The sequence below is a fragment of the Schistocerca americana genome, chromosome 1 (genome assembly GCF_021461395.2).
Source record: "Schistocerca americana isolate TAMUIC-IGC-003095 chromosome 1, iqSchAmer2.1, whole genome shotgun sequence".
Lineage (NCBI taxonomy): Eukaryota > Metazoa > Arthropoda > Insecta > Orthoptera > Acrididae > Schistocerca > Schistocerca americana.
This window is the reverse complement of record NC_060119.1, coordinates 517,007,861-517,025,168: the sequence shown is the minus strand read 5'-3', so window position 1 is coordinate 517,025,168 and position 17,308 is coordinate 517,007,861. Positions and strand designations below refer to the sequence as shown.

The following is a 17,308-nucleotide window of genomic DNA, read 5'->3' as shown; positions in this document are numbered from 1 at the left end:
CAGATACACGTAAGAGAGATTTTGGTCATCAATAACATATTCTCCTTCACAATTTATGATAGTCTGCCAGCGCTGCGGTAACTTTACGATTCCGTGACCGTAGAAATCACGTGGTTTTGAGGTCAAGAACTCAAATGGTTCAAATGGCTTTGAGCACTATGGGACTTAACTACTGAGGTCATCAGTCCCTAGAACTTAGAACTACTTAACCTAACTAACCTAAGGACATCACACACAACCATGCCCGAGGCAGGATTCGAACCTGCGACCGTAGCGGTCACGCGGTTCCAAACTGACGCGCTTAGAACCGCACGGCCACACCGGCCGGCCTCAAGAACTCGTCGAGTCACGTTCGGAGCTTATTATCATCCGGAAAGGACGTTCCTTGAAGGTTGTTCGACAGAGAACGAAAAGTGTGAAATATTTGAGGACACAACATCAGGTGAATAGGGTGGGTGCGGAATGACTCCCCAACCCAACTCCTGCGTAGTCTTCTTTTTTTCAGTCTAGCAGAATGCGGGCAGGCTTTATCGTGGAGTAATATCACTACACGCAGTCTTGCTGGTCGTTGCTCTCGGAATGCGTCAGCAAGACGCCTTAGTTGTTAACAATAAATGTCAGGCGTTATGGTTAGACCTCGTGGAAGCAATCGTAGCACACCACACCGTCGCTGCTCAACCTGATGCATAACATCGTCTATTGTAGACGCGCACAGGAGTTGTTCCTTTGTTTGGGCTCAACCATTCCTTTCTTTTCCTTACTTAGTATAAAGACACCATTTCTCGTCATCAGTGGCGATACAGGATGGGAATGGTCGGTGTTGATCAGGAGTTATTTGATGACCAGCACGCAGAGATGCACGCCCACCCGCTGATTCCTGTGATTTTGGCTTAGAGCACGCGGTACAACAAACCCGACTTTTGAACCTTCCCCACTGCATGCAAATGTCGCACTATGGTGGAATGCCCATAGTTCTACACATCTGCCCCTCCTCGAGCATACGGACCTGGATCACTGTGGCTTAATTCGTTTAAACGATCTTTGTCAAACCCCGAAGGTCTTCCTGAACATGGACAGTCACTAATGCCAAAATGGTCCTTCTTCAAAAGAGGAAACCATTTTCTTGCCGTGCTGTGTCCAGTGGCGTTATCCCCATACACGGAGCTAATGTTTCTGGTTGGCCCCGCTGCTGTCACCCCTCTGTTGAACTCAAACAGAAGAATACGTCGGAAACGTTCAGATCTCTCCATTTGGCACCCTATTTTCTAGCGTCCACAGCTCCACTTACTATCTCCAGATGACTAAATGACAATATGTGAACCTAAATAGCAAATAAAAGAGGCAATCGATAAATAAACCCTTAGTAGTCGGTATACCAATACGTAAAACAAAAACGCTATGCACCTATGCACCAACCTAACATTATACTTTGTAACGGAAGATCGGTCGAATAATTGTTTTTTTAAGCCACTTAGTTCACGAATGCATTTCCTTAATATTCTCTCAATTAATTTCAGTTTGGCTTCTGTTTTTCTCACAATTTGTTTAATGCGAGTATCCCATTTTAGGTAACCCGGATGCTTACTTCTAGGTATTTTAGGATAAGTTTTGTTACAAGTGATTTGTCATCAATAGTCTATCGAAATGTACTAGACCCCTTTGTCTCTTTACGCGTAATACCTAACGTTTATTTGTGTTCAGGGGCAGTCACTCCCTGCACCGATTACCAACCCTCAGCAGGTCTTCTTGTATTTCGCTACGGGTTTCTGGCGTCGCTATCTTCTCATAGGGAAACGCAGCGTCCGCGAACAGTCTTATGGTGCTTCCGATATTTTCGTCTAGATCATTTATATACACTGTAAACAGTAGCAGTCCTATCACACTTGCTTGGAGTATTCCTGAAATTACCTTTACGTTTTTCTACTTTGTTCCGGTAAGAATAGCTTGTTCAGTTCTGTCTGCGAGGAAGTCCTATACACATTCATAAGTGTGGTCCGATACTCGGTAAGTCCGTATTTTGTCCATTAAACGACGTTACGAAACTCTATTGAATGCCTTCCGGGAGTCAAGCTATATGGCATTACGCTGAACGCTGACGCATTTGCCTGATGGACAGAGCGAGCTGTGTTCGCAAGATCTGTATTTGCGGAACCCACGTCGATTTTTTATAGAGGAGATTTCCGTTCTCCGAAAACGTAACACGCTTGAGCAAAAAACTCGTTCCATAATTCCACTACAGACTGACGTCATATACACAGGCCCGTAATTATGTGCGACTATGTGACGACCATTTCTGAAAATGGGAATGAACTGCGATTCCTTTTTCTTTTTTCTTCAATCGCTAGATACCATTCGTTGCTCCAGAGACCTAGGACAAACTACAGCTAGAAATCAAGCAAATTCCTTCACATAATCGCTGTAGATCCTCACGTGAATCTCATCCGCTCTAGTTGTCCTTCTGTTTTTTCATGAAACAACAGCCGTAAATTCATTAGAAGTACTCGTAAAGAGACAAATTCACACCAAACTGTAGATAGAGAATTTTTATTTAACTAATTTGAGACTGAGGAGCTTCCTCGACTAACGTTCGCATTCAATAGTATTTCTCTACTTATTTCGTTCATCTGCCCTGAAATATGTTCTGTTATACGTATACATACTATGGCCATACTGTTGACAGCTCTCAGCTACCAAATTTCAAATTTATCAAGATGCAGAACATCACATACAGAATTTTTCGTCATGCTCATTTACAACGGTTTCGACAAGAGTGAAATGGCGTGTCCTGCAACTTCGGTGAGATTCAATTCATTCTCGTCTCCGTATCCAAACAGAAACATTTGGCTGCTAGTCCTAAGGGCGGGGAACGAGCTGCACAAATAACGCAGCGGCCTTTCGTGCTGGTGTGTAGCAGTACACGGCTCGTAGCGAGTCTCTAACTTGGCTGTCTGCTCTCGGTAGCATCAGTAGCATTTGAGACGACAAGAAGCAGCGGCCCGCGAACGGGAAAAGATTAATAACGTAAAGCTTTCTCAAAGGCTACCCACCCAGGAATACTCAATCTACCCTGCACGCGTCTCAAATCAAGAAAACCATTCTGGACAGCTCGAGAACCCGAACCATTCAAGATTGAAGACGTGTGGAAGGAGAAATTGAAAAACGACACCAGCATACTTCGCCGTGGCCTCGAAGACCCTAAATGCATACCAGGCTTCCAACTACCTAGAAGAACGTGGTGTGTGCTCAACAGAATCCGATGTGGACATGGAAGAACTAAGTCCTCCACGTACAAATTGGGACTGTCAGACACCCCGAAGTGCGACTGTGGAGCAGCAGAACAGTCTGTTGAACACATTGTAGAGGAATGTTCCAATAGATGTTTTAGTGGAGGCTGGAACGACATAATCAAAGCCTCGCCAACAGCACTGGATTGGATAGACTCTCTGGATATCAGTTTGTGATATAACTAGTCACCATAACTCTTGTACACTCCTTTTGTTATGTATAAATATTTCTTTGTATTGTGTAAATATCACTGTAAATTGCATGTGTATTTCCATATAATAAATAAAATAAATAATAACTAACATGTTTACCTTTTGCATCTGATATCGGCAGCGTGTGGTTGCTCCAGGTCGTCACGGGTTGTAGGCACCCTGAAGTGCGGTACGTACTGTACACACACGCTACAGTAATCCATTAGATCTTGTAGCCTCCAAGGTGTAAGTTTATTTGTATGATTTATTTGGCTGGGAAAAACTGTCTATACAAGTCAGAGAAAAATAATCACTATCCCCCCCCCCCTCTCTCTCTCTCTCTCTCGACATTACGTCCGATTCTGGTTGTAGCAAATGTCGGGCAGCCATAACACGAGACAGAACACACGACCGCTGCACAGCTAAACACGGTACCAACTGCTAGAGGTCACGTTTTCTCCCCACCGCTACGAAGATAACTGCATTCAGGGGACAACAGTCACAGCGACAACTACTCTAATAGTCGAATACTTGGAAGAGTTACGTCATTTTATAAATTTCGTTTATTTTACAGGCAAATAATAATGAGACGGCAGAAGAGATAAAAATTCTCAAGTGATAGCCTAATCGACAGTAAAGGATACACGATGAGAAAAAATACAAATGAGAACGCTACATAAAACAACGAAACAAAAGAGAAAGAGTTATGACGCATAAAACTAGTGATATCGATGGTAGGCAATGAAAACCTCGTAACTCCATTTTGTCAAATTTTGCAGGTGAAGCAAAAACGGCTTTTTAAAAAATAGCGTAAAGTGATACAGAAAGTTGCTACACGTGTAACTGTATAGTAGAAGCCTAGTTATTGACAAACTGGAGAAATACAAGCACTTTCAAATCTCTCTTTAATTATGGAGTTATTGGATAGTGGAATTACAAATTTTCAAATGGCTCTAAGCTCTATGGGACTTAACATCTGAGGTCATCAGTCCCCTGGACGTAGAACTACTTAAACCTAACTAACCTAAGGACATCACACACATTCATGCCCGAGGCAGGATTCGAACCTGCGACCGTAGCAGCCGCGTGGTTCCGGACTGAAGCGCCTAGAATCGCTCGACCACAGCGGCCGGCCAACAAATTTTCACAGACAGATGTAGTTAAACGAGTTTTTCATTCCCGACCATCTATGTGCATACTGAGAATGACTGCAACATCTTCTCTGTAGACCCATGCCAGGCGTTGCTGTTCCTGAGAAAAGGGGGCGAGTTATCCGAGTTGTACAGAAGAATAACATTTGGCTTTCGTCAACGGGGCAATAGTTGTCAACAAAGCAATTTGCGAGCTACTCTGATGCTGCTTTGCAGAAATAATATTACAATTCAATAAATGCAGCAGGTTTGGGCACCCGACGCAACACATGGCGTTTAAGTGAGGGCAGGTCAACACGCTATACCGAATCTGTTCAGTACAAAAATAAACTATGGGACCACCACATAACGAGACGGCAGCACAGCGAACAGAGCTACACGCGTGGCTGCGGTACCATCTTCCATTTACCACTGCCAAAGGCACTTCCGCTCGTTCTCATGCTACAGACAGACGACTGGCGAAAGAAATCTTGGGTCTAGTGAAGCAGGGGATACGACCCGTCGGCTTTGACCAATGACGTCAGAATTGGCAAGAGAGCATTTATTACACAGATGAAAGAGCTGACAAAACTGTACAGAAACAAAGGAATACGAGAGACGAAAAATATAGTTGACATATATCGAGACAAGTAGTATTTTCACGTTAAGGATATCGCGTGTTTGTGTCGTATTATTTCTGTGGAAAATTAAGGGCAAAAATGGATGGAAATATTCGTAGCATAGAATACCTCACGTCACATATATATGAGTTGTATCTCGAACCTCATTCGAACTGTATTGGTTAACTGCAGTACGGGATACAAGTTTAGCGTACGTCGATTTCTTCGTTTTCGTTAGCATTAATTCCGTTGTTAAGTTGAACTATATAAGACAACTGAAGCACGGGATACAAATTTTACATGTGTTGTTTCTTTCGCCTCAGCTACCACTAATAGTCTGTTCTTACGTAGATAGTAGTACTACCGAGGGCAGAAGGAGCTACGTACATAATATTTGTATCCCATACTTCCGTTGACCTATATATATGTACACTGCTAACGAAAACGTGGAAATTGACGTACGTTATATTTGCGACCTGTACCTCAGTTGAACTACGCGAACAGGCAATAAGACGACACACATATACAATTTGTATCCCGTACTTCACTATGGGGTATAGTTTATTTTTCGCCTTCCATGCTAATAGCATCGACTGAAAGTTATAGTTTTGATCACAGCAGTGACAATGGTATCCCATTCTTTAATTGAGCTATATACAACATTTGTATCCTGCTCTCCAGTTGACATATATAGGTAAATCTCATCAGTGTTACATTATGTCGTTCTTTTCGAATAGGTAGTGTCAGTGTAAAGGTCAACTGAAGGACGGGATACCAATTTTAGTTGTGTCGGGCGTTTCGCCTTTAATATTGCTAGTATAGATTCGAAAAACATCGTACTGATACTAGAGCTGGGAAACGAAAGAAGAACGACAGCTGCGAAATTTCCATTACGTACTGGAGTACACGAAAACATACGTAATGGTGTAATATAACAATGAAATACGTCAAAATAGTCAAATGCAGTAAAAGAAAAAAATGGAAAACTGAACTTACCACACGGGAACTTCTGAAACGAACCGAAGCTCGCCTAGAAAGACATCAACAAAAATCACATACCCACATACGCAACAAACAAAACATTACGAAAACACACACACACACACACACACACACACACACACACACACACACACACACACACACACTTACCCCCACCCCCCATCCTAATGTGAAATTAGTTAACATATTTCAGACGGTACATTTGCCCAACCCGTGTAAGAAAACATTTAAACGGGCAATATGTTTGGGGAATACTACGCCTCCATGAATATTCATCTAAGTGACTTTGAAGTGTGGAAATCCGGCGTTTCCCCTTCCCTACAAGAGATTTCACAACTGACCAATAACCCCCTATGCTATTTGTGCAAGCCCCTGTGGATAATGATCTGAACTCAATATTGTGATTAGCTACGAGATGCTGATAACCTCTTTCCCCTAAATCCCTACATCAGGAAAAACCATCTGAAATTAAGTCGTACCCTCTGCAACGTGATCTTCAATTAAGCTAACCAAAACTTACTTCCTTCGATTGGGTACTACTTTAAACACTACATCGTCACACTCTTAACCTGAAACTACAACCCCCTAAAACCCATAATCCCACTGGAGGTTCCATCCTGTTGTACCTCCTTCTGCCAAAATGCGACTCGTGAATTTCGTCCATAACACCCGCCCCCGCCCCCCCCCCCCAACGGCCCCCTATATATCACGTATTCCCCAAAAACTTTCCTACAAAAAGAGTACCAATCCACAACTGTACGCTTACTCACACGCCATTCAGGGACACACAGCCACACAGGATATCTTAAACACCAACAGTACGTGATTTTCATAATGTCTCTCACAGCGAGCTTAGATTTTTCGAACCACGTCCTTCGTCTAATGGACAGCCACAACCTATCTTCGGTGCAGCGCCATACGAATAAGTCGTGCGTACGGCGACGAGATACACTTCAGAAGTGCATACGTTCGCCACACTCACGACATCGAACATACTCGGCAACGAGACCACACATTTGTAAAAAACAAATCGTGGCCAACATGTCTACGCCCATAGCCTCTCTCAAATAATCCAGGTTCAACGGAACAGCTAAATCCATATCTACAAACGAAAATGAGATACTAAAAAGTGTCCTAAAATAAGAAACTAAGAGTCCAAATTACCTCAATATCACTAAGAATGAAATTAAGTACCGAATGAATTGCAAACAACCAATTATTTAAATAAATGCACACGAAGAATATTTTGAGCAATATGTAGCGATCTCTTTTAAAGTCACATTCAATTATTTTAATGTACAATGATAGCGCTTATCCGGAACACAGAACTGTTTTATTATCTATCGCTGAAAGTGAAGACATTGTGGCGACGTCATTTATCCACTGCGCCAAAAACAGCGGGTGAAAGCTGCAGCTGATAGATATTTATCTTTGCCGTAGTCGGCTTGGTTACGAGTTGTTTATTCTTGTTAGTTTTTGATCTGTGCTTGGAAAATAAAATGTTTTCTCATCTCATGAAAAAGCTGTTACTTCATAAAATATAAAGGCTCCCATAGTGGTGACCCCGAAAAATCGTAGCAGAAGCATAAAGAAAATGTATATACCGACGAGAATAATGAATTCAGAGACAAAAGCATGGGGCAGTGGAATCAAGATTGAAGACTACAGTCTGTTCGAACAAGGATCGCAGACCACGCCCTTTGATTCGCCACAAAACGGAATGACAGATGTTAACGCAAAAGATGGGAGCACCTACGCGCGACACGGAAATGTTAAGCTTTCCGCGTTCTGGCCGACGCGCCCCCAGGTTTGATTTACGCAGGCTGAATGCATATTTCGGCAGCGTGGGGTGTCTAACAACATTGACAAATTTAATATAGTGTTTTTACATCTAAATTTAGAAGTGACAAAGCAAGTAGAAGAAACCTTGTCGCAACAAAATTACTTTGTGCTAAAGGAAGCTCTCATACAGCATTATACGATGTCACCATATTTGCGACTACAAGAAATTTTCACATACGAAGATTTGGGCGACAAGACTCCGTCACAAGTACTCAAAGCCTTACGTACATTAGCCGGCCCGGAACTCCTACCTGAAGAGTCTTTACGTCTAATATGGCTTCGTAAACTTCCTGCCAACATCCGTGCCGTCATTGCAGCAGAAACAGACTTACCATTGCAAGTCTTAGCAAAAAAGGCAGACACCATCGCAAACACCTTAACCGAAGTTTCTGCGTGTTCCGAATTCAACTACAGCCAGGATAGAGGCCCAAGAACGTGTAGTGTGATGGAATCCGACGTCAGTGAGCCAGGAACAAGCAATAATACTTCCCAACAGCAGTGCTCATCGACCGAACCCACCATCGACCGAACTGTTCGCTTACTCACACGCCATTCAGGGACACACAGCCACACAGGATATCTTAAACACCAACAATACGTGATTTTCATAATGTCTCTCACAGCGAGCTTAGATTTTTCGAACCACGTCCTTCGTCTAATGGACAGCCACAACCTATCTTCGGTGCAGCGCCTTACGAATAAGTCGTGCGTACGGCGACGAGATACACGTCAGAAGTGCATATGTTCGCCGCACTCACGACATCGAACATACTCGGCAACGAGACCACACGTTTGTAAAAAACAAATCGTGGCCAACATGTCTACGCCCATAGCCTCTCTCAAATAATCCAGGTTCAACGGAACAGCTAAATCCATATCTACAAACGAAAATGAGATACTAAAAAGTGTCCTAAAGTAAGAAACTAAGAGTCCAAATTACCTCAATATCACTAAGAATGAAATTAAGTACCGAATGAATTGCAAACAACCAATTATTTAAATAAATGCACACGAAGAATATTTTGAGCAATATGTAGCGATCTCTTTTAAAGTCACATTCAATTATTTTAATGTACAATGATAGCGCTTATCCGGAACACAGAACTGCAGCAACTGGCAGCACAAGTGGCAAAACTCAACGTGCAAGTAACTTCACACCACCACCAGCTACGAAGTCGCAGTTGGAAAAGACGAAGAAATGCTATCCAACGGGATTTGACAGATCAATGGTGCTGGTACCACAGACGCTTTGGTAGCACTGCCCGTCAATGTATTCAACCCTGCAGCTACCCAAACTTAAAAGGCGGGCGTTAAAGGGCGCTAACGTTCGTCAACAACAACATAGGCGCCCGAGTCATAGCGTGATTCAAAGAGGTGAAAACGCCACGGTATCTGCAGTCAACCAATCACACCGATTGTTCGTGTTGGACCTCTCTCCAGGTGAGAAGTTTCTGATTGACACAGGTTCAGAAGTCAGTGTTTATCCAAGAAAGAGAGGTGATATATTCACGACAACAACGCAACATGTGCTGACTGCGGCAAACAATTCCAGAATATCTACCTATGGTGAGAAACAGTTGGCATTACATCTTAATTCCAACTTCCATCCAAAATGGACTTTTGTGGTTGCTGATGTGCCGAGTCCTATAATTGGAGCGGACTTTTTACGGAACTACCGACTTATGCCCGACCTGGTTAACCGTCGTTTGGTGACAGTTTCCACAGAAGGGATATTGCCTACTGCGTCTTCCGCGTCGGTTCAAGTGCAGTGCGATGTGCCCGTGTCTTTCCGCACGAAGATTTCCGGCTCCTCTACCGCGTCCTCCGCGTCGGGGTATTATGATACGATTTCGTACCCGCAACTAAGCGGGGTGCACACGTGTGCGTCACGCAAGAAGACACCCGACAGTCGTAACGATTCGTATACTGTAGGCAATATCAGAGCACTGTCGGAGGAATCACTTTTTCGTAAACTGCTTCAAGACTTTCCAGCACTTACCGAACCCGTCAACGCAACCAGGAAATGCAGACACAATACTCAACACCACATCAGCACGACACAAGGTCAACCCGCTGTTTCCGCCCGCGGCGTCTGCCTCCAGAGAAGCTGCTCGCGGCGCGAGCTGAGTTCGACAGACTTATAAAAACAGGTATTGTAAGTAGGTCTGATAGTTCATGGGCATCTCCAATTCACATGGTCCGTAAAAAAGACAATTCATGGAGAGTATGTGGAGACCACAGGGCGCTTAATGCCCGCACAATTCCCGACCGCTACCCAGTACCCAATGTGACTGATTTTAACAGTACGATTAGCAATGCCAAAATATTTAGTGTGATTGATTGCGCCAAAGCATTTTCCCAGATTCCCATGGCTCCATCTGACATTAAAAAAACAGCAGTTATCACACCATTCGGTTTGTTTGAGTACAATTTTATGCCATTTGGCCTCAGAAACGCCGCCCAAACATGGCAAAGATTCATGCATGAGGTGCTTCGAGAATTACCATTCGTATTTTGTTATATGGACGACATTTTAGTATTCTCTGGTTCTGTATATCAGCATGTCGAACATCTGCGGCAGCTTTTCCGCCGTCTGACAGAGTATGGCATAATTATTAACGAAACAAAGTGCACGTTTGGAAAACGCGAGGTTAAGTTCCTGGGATATTTGGTTTCAGCAGTAGGTCTGTCACCTTTGCCTGAGCGGGTTGAAGCAGTACAACAGATGCCCCTTCCCACAACTTACAAAGGACTTCGCAGATTTTTTGGCATGCTCAACTATTACAGACGTCACTTACCTAAATCAGCTGCCGCCCAAGAGCCACTCACAACGTAACTTGCAGGTAACAATACAACAGGAAATCGTAAAATTCCATGGAGTCCACATGATGAAGCAGCTTTCCATGACTTAAAGAAATGTCTTTCTCAGACAACACTACTGGGACATCCAAGATTGAGCGCTCCTTTAGCGCTCATGGTTGATGCGAGCCAAACAGCAGTGGGTGCAGCGCTACAGCAAGAGTTGATGGCAGATGGCAGCCGCTCGCATTTTTCTCTAAAAACCTGACTCGACAGCAGCAAAAATGGAGTGCTATTGACCGTGAGTTGCTTGCTATTTACTTAGCCATTAAGCATTTTCGCACGTCTGTCGAAGGGAGGCACTTTGCAATTTTTACCGATCACAGGCCGTTAGTAGCTATATTTCAACGAGACACAGAGCTCAATTCACCACGTCAGTGCAGGCAAGTCGAGTACATTGCACAGTTCACAACTGACGTGCGTCACATTTCAGGAAAAGACAACCTGGTCGCAGATTGCCTGTCTAGGAATTGTGCCAGTTTAAATTCAATTCGTTGGACCGAGTTAGCGTCTAAACAACGAGAAGATCCTTTCTTGCGCCGTCTAATAGAGGAACATAGAACTGCGCTGCAGCTCAGACGTGTGTCTGTCCCAAATGTTCCAGACGGAATTTGGTGTGATGTAGCAAAAGGGAAGGAGCGACCTTACATACCAGAACAATATCGTCGCGAGATTTATATTGCACTACATAACCTATCATATCCAGGAGTACGAGCTACAGCCAAGTTAGTTTCCTTCAAAGTAGTGTGGCCTGGAATACAAAAAGATTGTCGTGCATGGGCGCGTGCATGCCTAACATGCCAGCGTAATAAAATCAGCAGACATGCCTTTGCACCTATTGCTGACTTCCCGACGCCATCTGCAAGATTTTCACATATACATGTGGACATTGTGGGCCCGCTATCATGCTCTTCAGGACAACGCTATTTGCTCATAATCATTGATCGTTTTACCAGGTGGCCAGAAGTAGTTGTAATACAAGACATTTCTGCGGAGTCGGTTGCAAACGCACTGTTGCATTCATGGTTCTCCAGGTTTGGCGTTCCGCAAAACATAACAACAGATCGCGGAAGGCAGTTTGAAAGCCAACTTTTCAATGAACTTTTACTACTGTGCGGTTGCAACCACCTACGCACCACAAGCTATCATCCATCTAGTAATGGAATGGTGGAACGACTACACCGCACGCTCAAAGCTGCATTAATGTGTAGGTCCACTTCATGGACTGAAGCACTACCGCTGGTCCTACTCGGATTGAGAACGGCCGTGAAGGAGGACTTACAATGCTCTTCCGCAGAATTGGTTTATGGCGAGCAATTGAGGGTTCCTGGAGAATTTATCGTTCCAGCATCTACACATACGTTCGCCCCTGAGCTATGCACGCAATTCGCGAGACAACTCAGCGTTAGAATGAGAAACATCAAACCCACTAACCCTGTCAGACATGGAGACCGGAGAGTGTTTGTACATAAAGACCTGCAAGCAACGTCCCACGTGTGGCTTATGGATGATACGGTGCGCCCGCCGCTTGTTTCGCCTTACTCTGGACCATACAGGGTAATCACAAGAGGAAGCCACAGCTTCAAAATCGATAAGGATAGTAAAGAAGAGACAGTGTCAATTGAGCGGCTTAAACCTGCTTACACCGAAGAGGGTACACTCCTTCCTCGGTCTGCAAGATCACCCTCAAACGTGGAGGCCAAAGAAACAGCAGATAGTCTCGCCGAGCCCTCGGTTTCAGAAGAGGACAACGAAGCAGCCATTGCCTGCACCAGATGTTTTCACGAGAGCTGGTAGAAAAATCAAGTGCAAGTTTCCCCACATACCTGGTGCACCCGGTTTCAAAAGGAGGGGGGCTGATGTGGCGACGTCATTTATCCACTGCGCCAAAAACAGCGGGTGAAAGCTGCAGCTGATAGATATTTATCTTGGTTACGAGTTGTTTATTCTTGTTAGTTTTTGATCTGTGCTTGGAAAATAAAATGTTTTCTCATCTCATGAAAAAGCTGTTACTTCATAAAATAACATTATTATCTATGAGTAATGTATGACATCATTGGTCAAAGCCGACGGGTTGTATCCCCTGCTTCACTAGACCCGAAATCTTTCTCTTGCTTCCAGAATAACTCTCTTGCTCTCTGTCCTCCTCCTGTCAACAGAGATAAAATCGCTGAATTGGTTTTAAATTAATTAGTCCACAACAAATCATGTTGAAACTCAATCATTTACATTGAGCGGACGGAAGTAATGGGATAGCGATATGCACATAGTATACAGAGGACGGTAGTATCGCGTACACAGAGTATAAAAGGGCATTGCATTGGAGGAGCAGATATGTGAACTCAGGTGATTCAGGTGGAAAAGTTTCCGACGTGATTATGATCGCACGACGGGAATTAACAGACTGTGATCGTGGGTTGGTGGTTGGAGCTAGACCCATGGGACATTCCATGTCGGAAATCATTACGGAATTCAATAATCCGAGATCCACCGTTTCAAGAGGTGTGCTGAGAACGAACATATCCGTTAAGATGCTCGTGACCGTATCGGTTGGATCTTAGGCGACTGAAAAACCGTAGCCTGGTCAGAAGAGTCACGATTTCAGATGATAAAAGCTGAGGGTGGGGTTCGACTGTCGCGCATACCCCACGAAGCCTTGGACCCAATTTTTTAGCAACGCATTGTGCAAGCTGGTAGTGGCTTCATAATGTTGAGGGCTCCGCTCTGTTTCCATGGATTGGACTGAGTCCTTTGGTCCAACTGAACCGATCATTGACAGGAGATGATTATGTTCGGCTACTTGGAGACCGTTTTCAACAATTCATGCACTTCATGTTCCCATACATGTCACTGGGCCACAATTGTTCGTGACTGGTTTGACGAACATTCTGGACAATTCAGCGGAAGATTTGGTCACCCACACCGCCGAACACGAACTGCGTCGAACGTTTATCGCTGAATCGCTTAATCGAGAGCTCAGTTCGTGCACAAAATCCTGCACCGGCAACACCTCCGCAATTATGGACAGCTATAGTGGCGGCATGGCTCAATATTTCTGCAGGGGCCTTCCAACGACTTGGTAGGTCCATGCCACGTCGTGTTGCTGCACTAATCCGAGTAAAAGGAGGTCGGCCGGGATGTTAGGAGGTACCCCACGACTTTTGTCAGCTCAGTATGTGTTAACAAACTGTTTAACAAACCGTGAGCACCACTCTTTCAACATCCACTCGGTTCAGCTTCCGCCTGGAGAACACAAATTACAACATCTCCATTTTTCATTTATTTTACGACTGTTTAAAATGATACTGCAACAGAGAAAACTGTTTTTGATGTTGCTGAGCAACAGTCATACAATAATTTTTAAATGAATACACCACTATTTGCCTGTATTGTTTATTTAATCACGACCTATGTTTCAGCCTTTTATGCCATTTTCAAGTGATTGAGTTTATGTCATTAACTACAATACAGTCACATAGTGACGTGTTTATTTTAAAAAAAAGGGGGGGGGCTGCTCAAGTGAGCGGCTAATTGATGGTAAAGGACACCTGACGAAAAAGAGAGATGAAGACGCCACATAAAAGCATGAAACCAAACAGAGCGAGTTGTGACGCAGCCGCAGGGGGGTGCAGTTTATTATATAAGTCTCAATTTGGGTGGTTGTATTGGTACTGCACACCTGATTACTAAGGGAGTGCTTCCTGCTACATTAATAATATTTACTACGTCAAACAAATAGGTACGGAACAGCTGCGAGCAGGCTGCCTGCAACAGTTCCTGGACAAACACAGCGACAGTGTTGTGATGCGGGAAAACTGTTTTCTCGCATCCTCCGTCACTACCCATCCGTATGTAAGGTACTGTCAGCTGATGTAATCTCGAATCCACATACGACTGTGCGTACTGGTCGCCTTTTGTGGATCGGGTGGATATTCCATCAGCAAGACACTTTGAGAGGTTGCAGGGATATACAAAATAAATGATCCAGTGTGGTTGGAACAGCATTCTGAAGATTTTTCACTTGAAGACAAACACACTTCTCTAAAGAGTAACCACACCGTTGTGTTCCGTTAGTCGCCTCATCTCCTGTCTCCTCCTAGCAGTTTAGATACGTACTGTTGGCCCTACTCACATGTGAGCAAACACCTGTAGCTTGATAAGGATCTCGTATCCCTCTTTGTTTCTGTTCCTGTTGTTCGCGTCACTTACTCTTAATGCTATATGGTTGAATATGTTGATTTTTAAATTTCATACGTAGAAAAATTCGGAGTATTTCCTTGCCAAAATAGCTGCCCTTCTAAATTTCTGTAGGGTCTAAATATTTTCTCCAATGTATCTCTTGATGTTGGCGTTAAATTGTGAAGGGTTACTCACAATCACACAACTTACTTCTCCAGTTATTTAAGTAAGCGGTCAAAGAAACTGCTGCCTTTTATATGTTTCACTACTTTCTGTTATTTGCTAAGTAGTAGTTCGCACTACGGGCTGCAAATGGCCAACTAAACCGATGCAGCGCTGAGATAGCAAGAGCAATTTAGTTAGTTTGCCTGATTAGTTATTTATACGATCCAAACTTCCTATTATGAATGTAGGATTTCTACATTAGCTTCTTTTATTGTGTCAGGTATAGAACTGTTACTGGAATTGAATGCTACAAGGATGATGGGAATATGCCCACTGGTGGCGCTAATGTGTTGCATATACCACATGGAGAATATGGACAACATGTTACATGTGAAAAAGCACTGTTTCTTTACAAATGTCAAGGTATAATAGAAGTGGCGGTTTCTAAAAATGTGAAAGTGGAACGACAGAGAATATCCATGGCAGAGTTCCCTGCAACGAAAGAATCAAACTAAAGTTATGACTTCGATGAAGCAGCACAGGTAAAGATGCCGGTAGCAATACCAGCATTCAGATAAAGAAATGAACACGCTGGCGCGACCGAAAGCAGTAAATATTACATTGCAAAGAACAGAAAGTAAGACCTGATCATTGTCACTGTCAGAAGTTCTTGAAATGTGAACGGTAAATATCAAACGGATAACAATATCCCTGGTCGCGCTAAGAAGCTACGGGCTGTTGTGCACCAACGCTCGGCAGTTCATTGTAGGAACTGAAGAGTTTCGTAGGGGTTTATGACAGTACTTTCCTTCTACTGTACTGTAGGAAAGAAACCGCCTAAAAACTGAGCTACGAAGGCAGCTTCAAGCCATGAGGGATTTTCAGGTTTTCTGCTGTCTGACAGGAGTAAATATGAGCTGTCTTACGAACGGTTGTTTACAGGTGACGCACATCGCAGTTGACGGTTTTCTTTTTCATGTCCTCAGGTACACTTCCAAAGCTGGCAGCACCCTCCCCTGATTCCCGCCGTTGCGTCAGCCACCCCTCGGGCGGGGCTGGCCAACGCACACGGTTAAGGCATTCCACCAAAAGCTCGGGAGGGTGCATCGCTGTGGTGGATGAAGAGAGGGGAAGCCAAAGAGAGGGGGAAATGGAATCCCAGCAGATTTCTGGCATCCACTGTTGCCTAGTCGGGGACCGTTACGCAAGTTGTGTTTGGGCAAGGTGTATTCGTTGGGAGAATGAGATTCATTTTACGAGTGACAACTGGAGTCCCAAGCCTGTCTGCGGCACTGTTTTCGTGCAATGAACGTAATGCAGGAGGTCACAGATACTGAAGAAAATAATTTACTGTGGAAGTTGCTACCGTCACAAGTGGGAAAAGAAACTGCACTCATAATATTTTTAAAGAAAATCCAGATCTCGTCTATAAATACATAATTTCAGTTTTACATTATCATTACCTAGCTATATAAACTAAACTCCGTCCGAACAGGTCTTGGAAGGCCCATTGGTTCCAACCGGCCGCCGTGTCATCCTCAGCCTTCAGACGTCACTGGATGCGGATATGGAGGGACATGTGGTCAGTACACCGCTCTCCCGGCAGTATGACAGTTTACGAGACCGGAGCTGCTACTTCTCAATTAAGTAACTCCTCAGTTTGCCTCACATGGGCTGAGTGCACCCCGCTGGCCAACAGCGCTCGGCAGACCGGATGGTCACCCATCCAAGTGCTAGCCCAGCCCGACAGCGCTTAACTTCGGTTATCCGACGGGAACCGGTATTACCACTGCGGCAAGACCGTTGATTACCTATCTATATGGCGGAATAAAATCCCAAAGCAGAAATATTTGTCAGCCAGTTCAAAGTACATTTAGTAGAACGCTTCCGTTACATTAATTTTAACACATTATTGTTCTGTATCATATCTGACGGTAAAAATATTGTACCTTTTAAATTAATGTATGAAGTGATACTACTGATTTTTGTAGAGTTAATTAGCCCGTACGTTTTTTTCTGAGAACGATCGTTCAAC

General features: G+C 43.9%; 1 protein-coding gene and 1 pseudogene across 1 annotated transcript in view; both read right to left on the bottom strand.

The window, feature by feature from the left end:
- The window catches only part of LOC124624546 (uncharacterized protein KIAA1143 homolog), a 341,719-nt gene that overhangs the window by 61,374 nt on the left and 263,037 nt on the right, over positions 1 to 17,308 (bottom strand). The window lies entirely within an intron of this gene.
- LOC124556459 lies at positions 16,964 to 17,081 on the bottom strand (annotated as a pseudogene).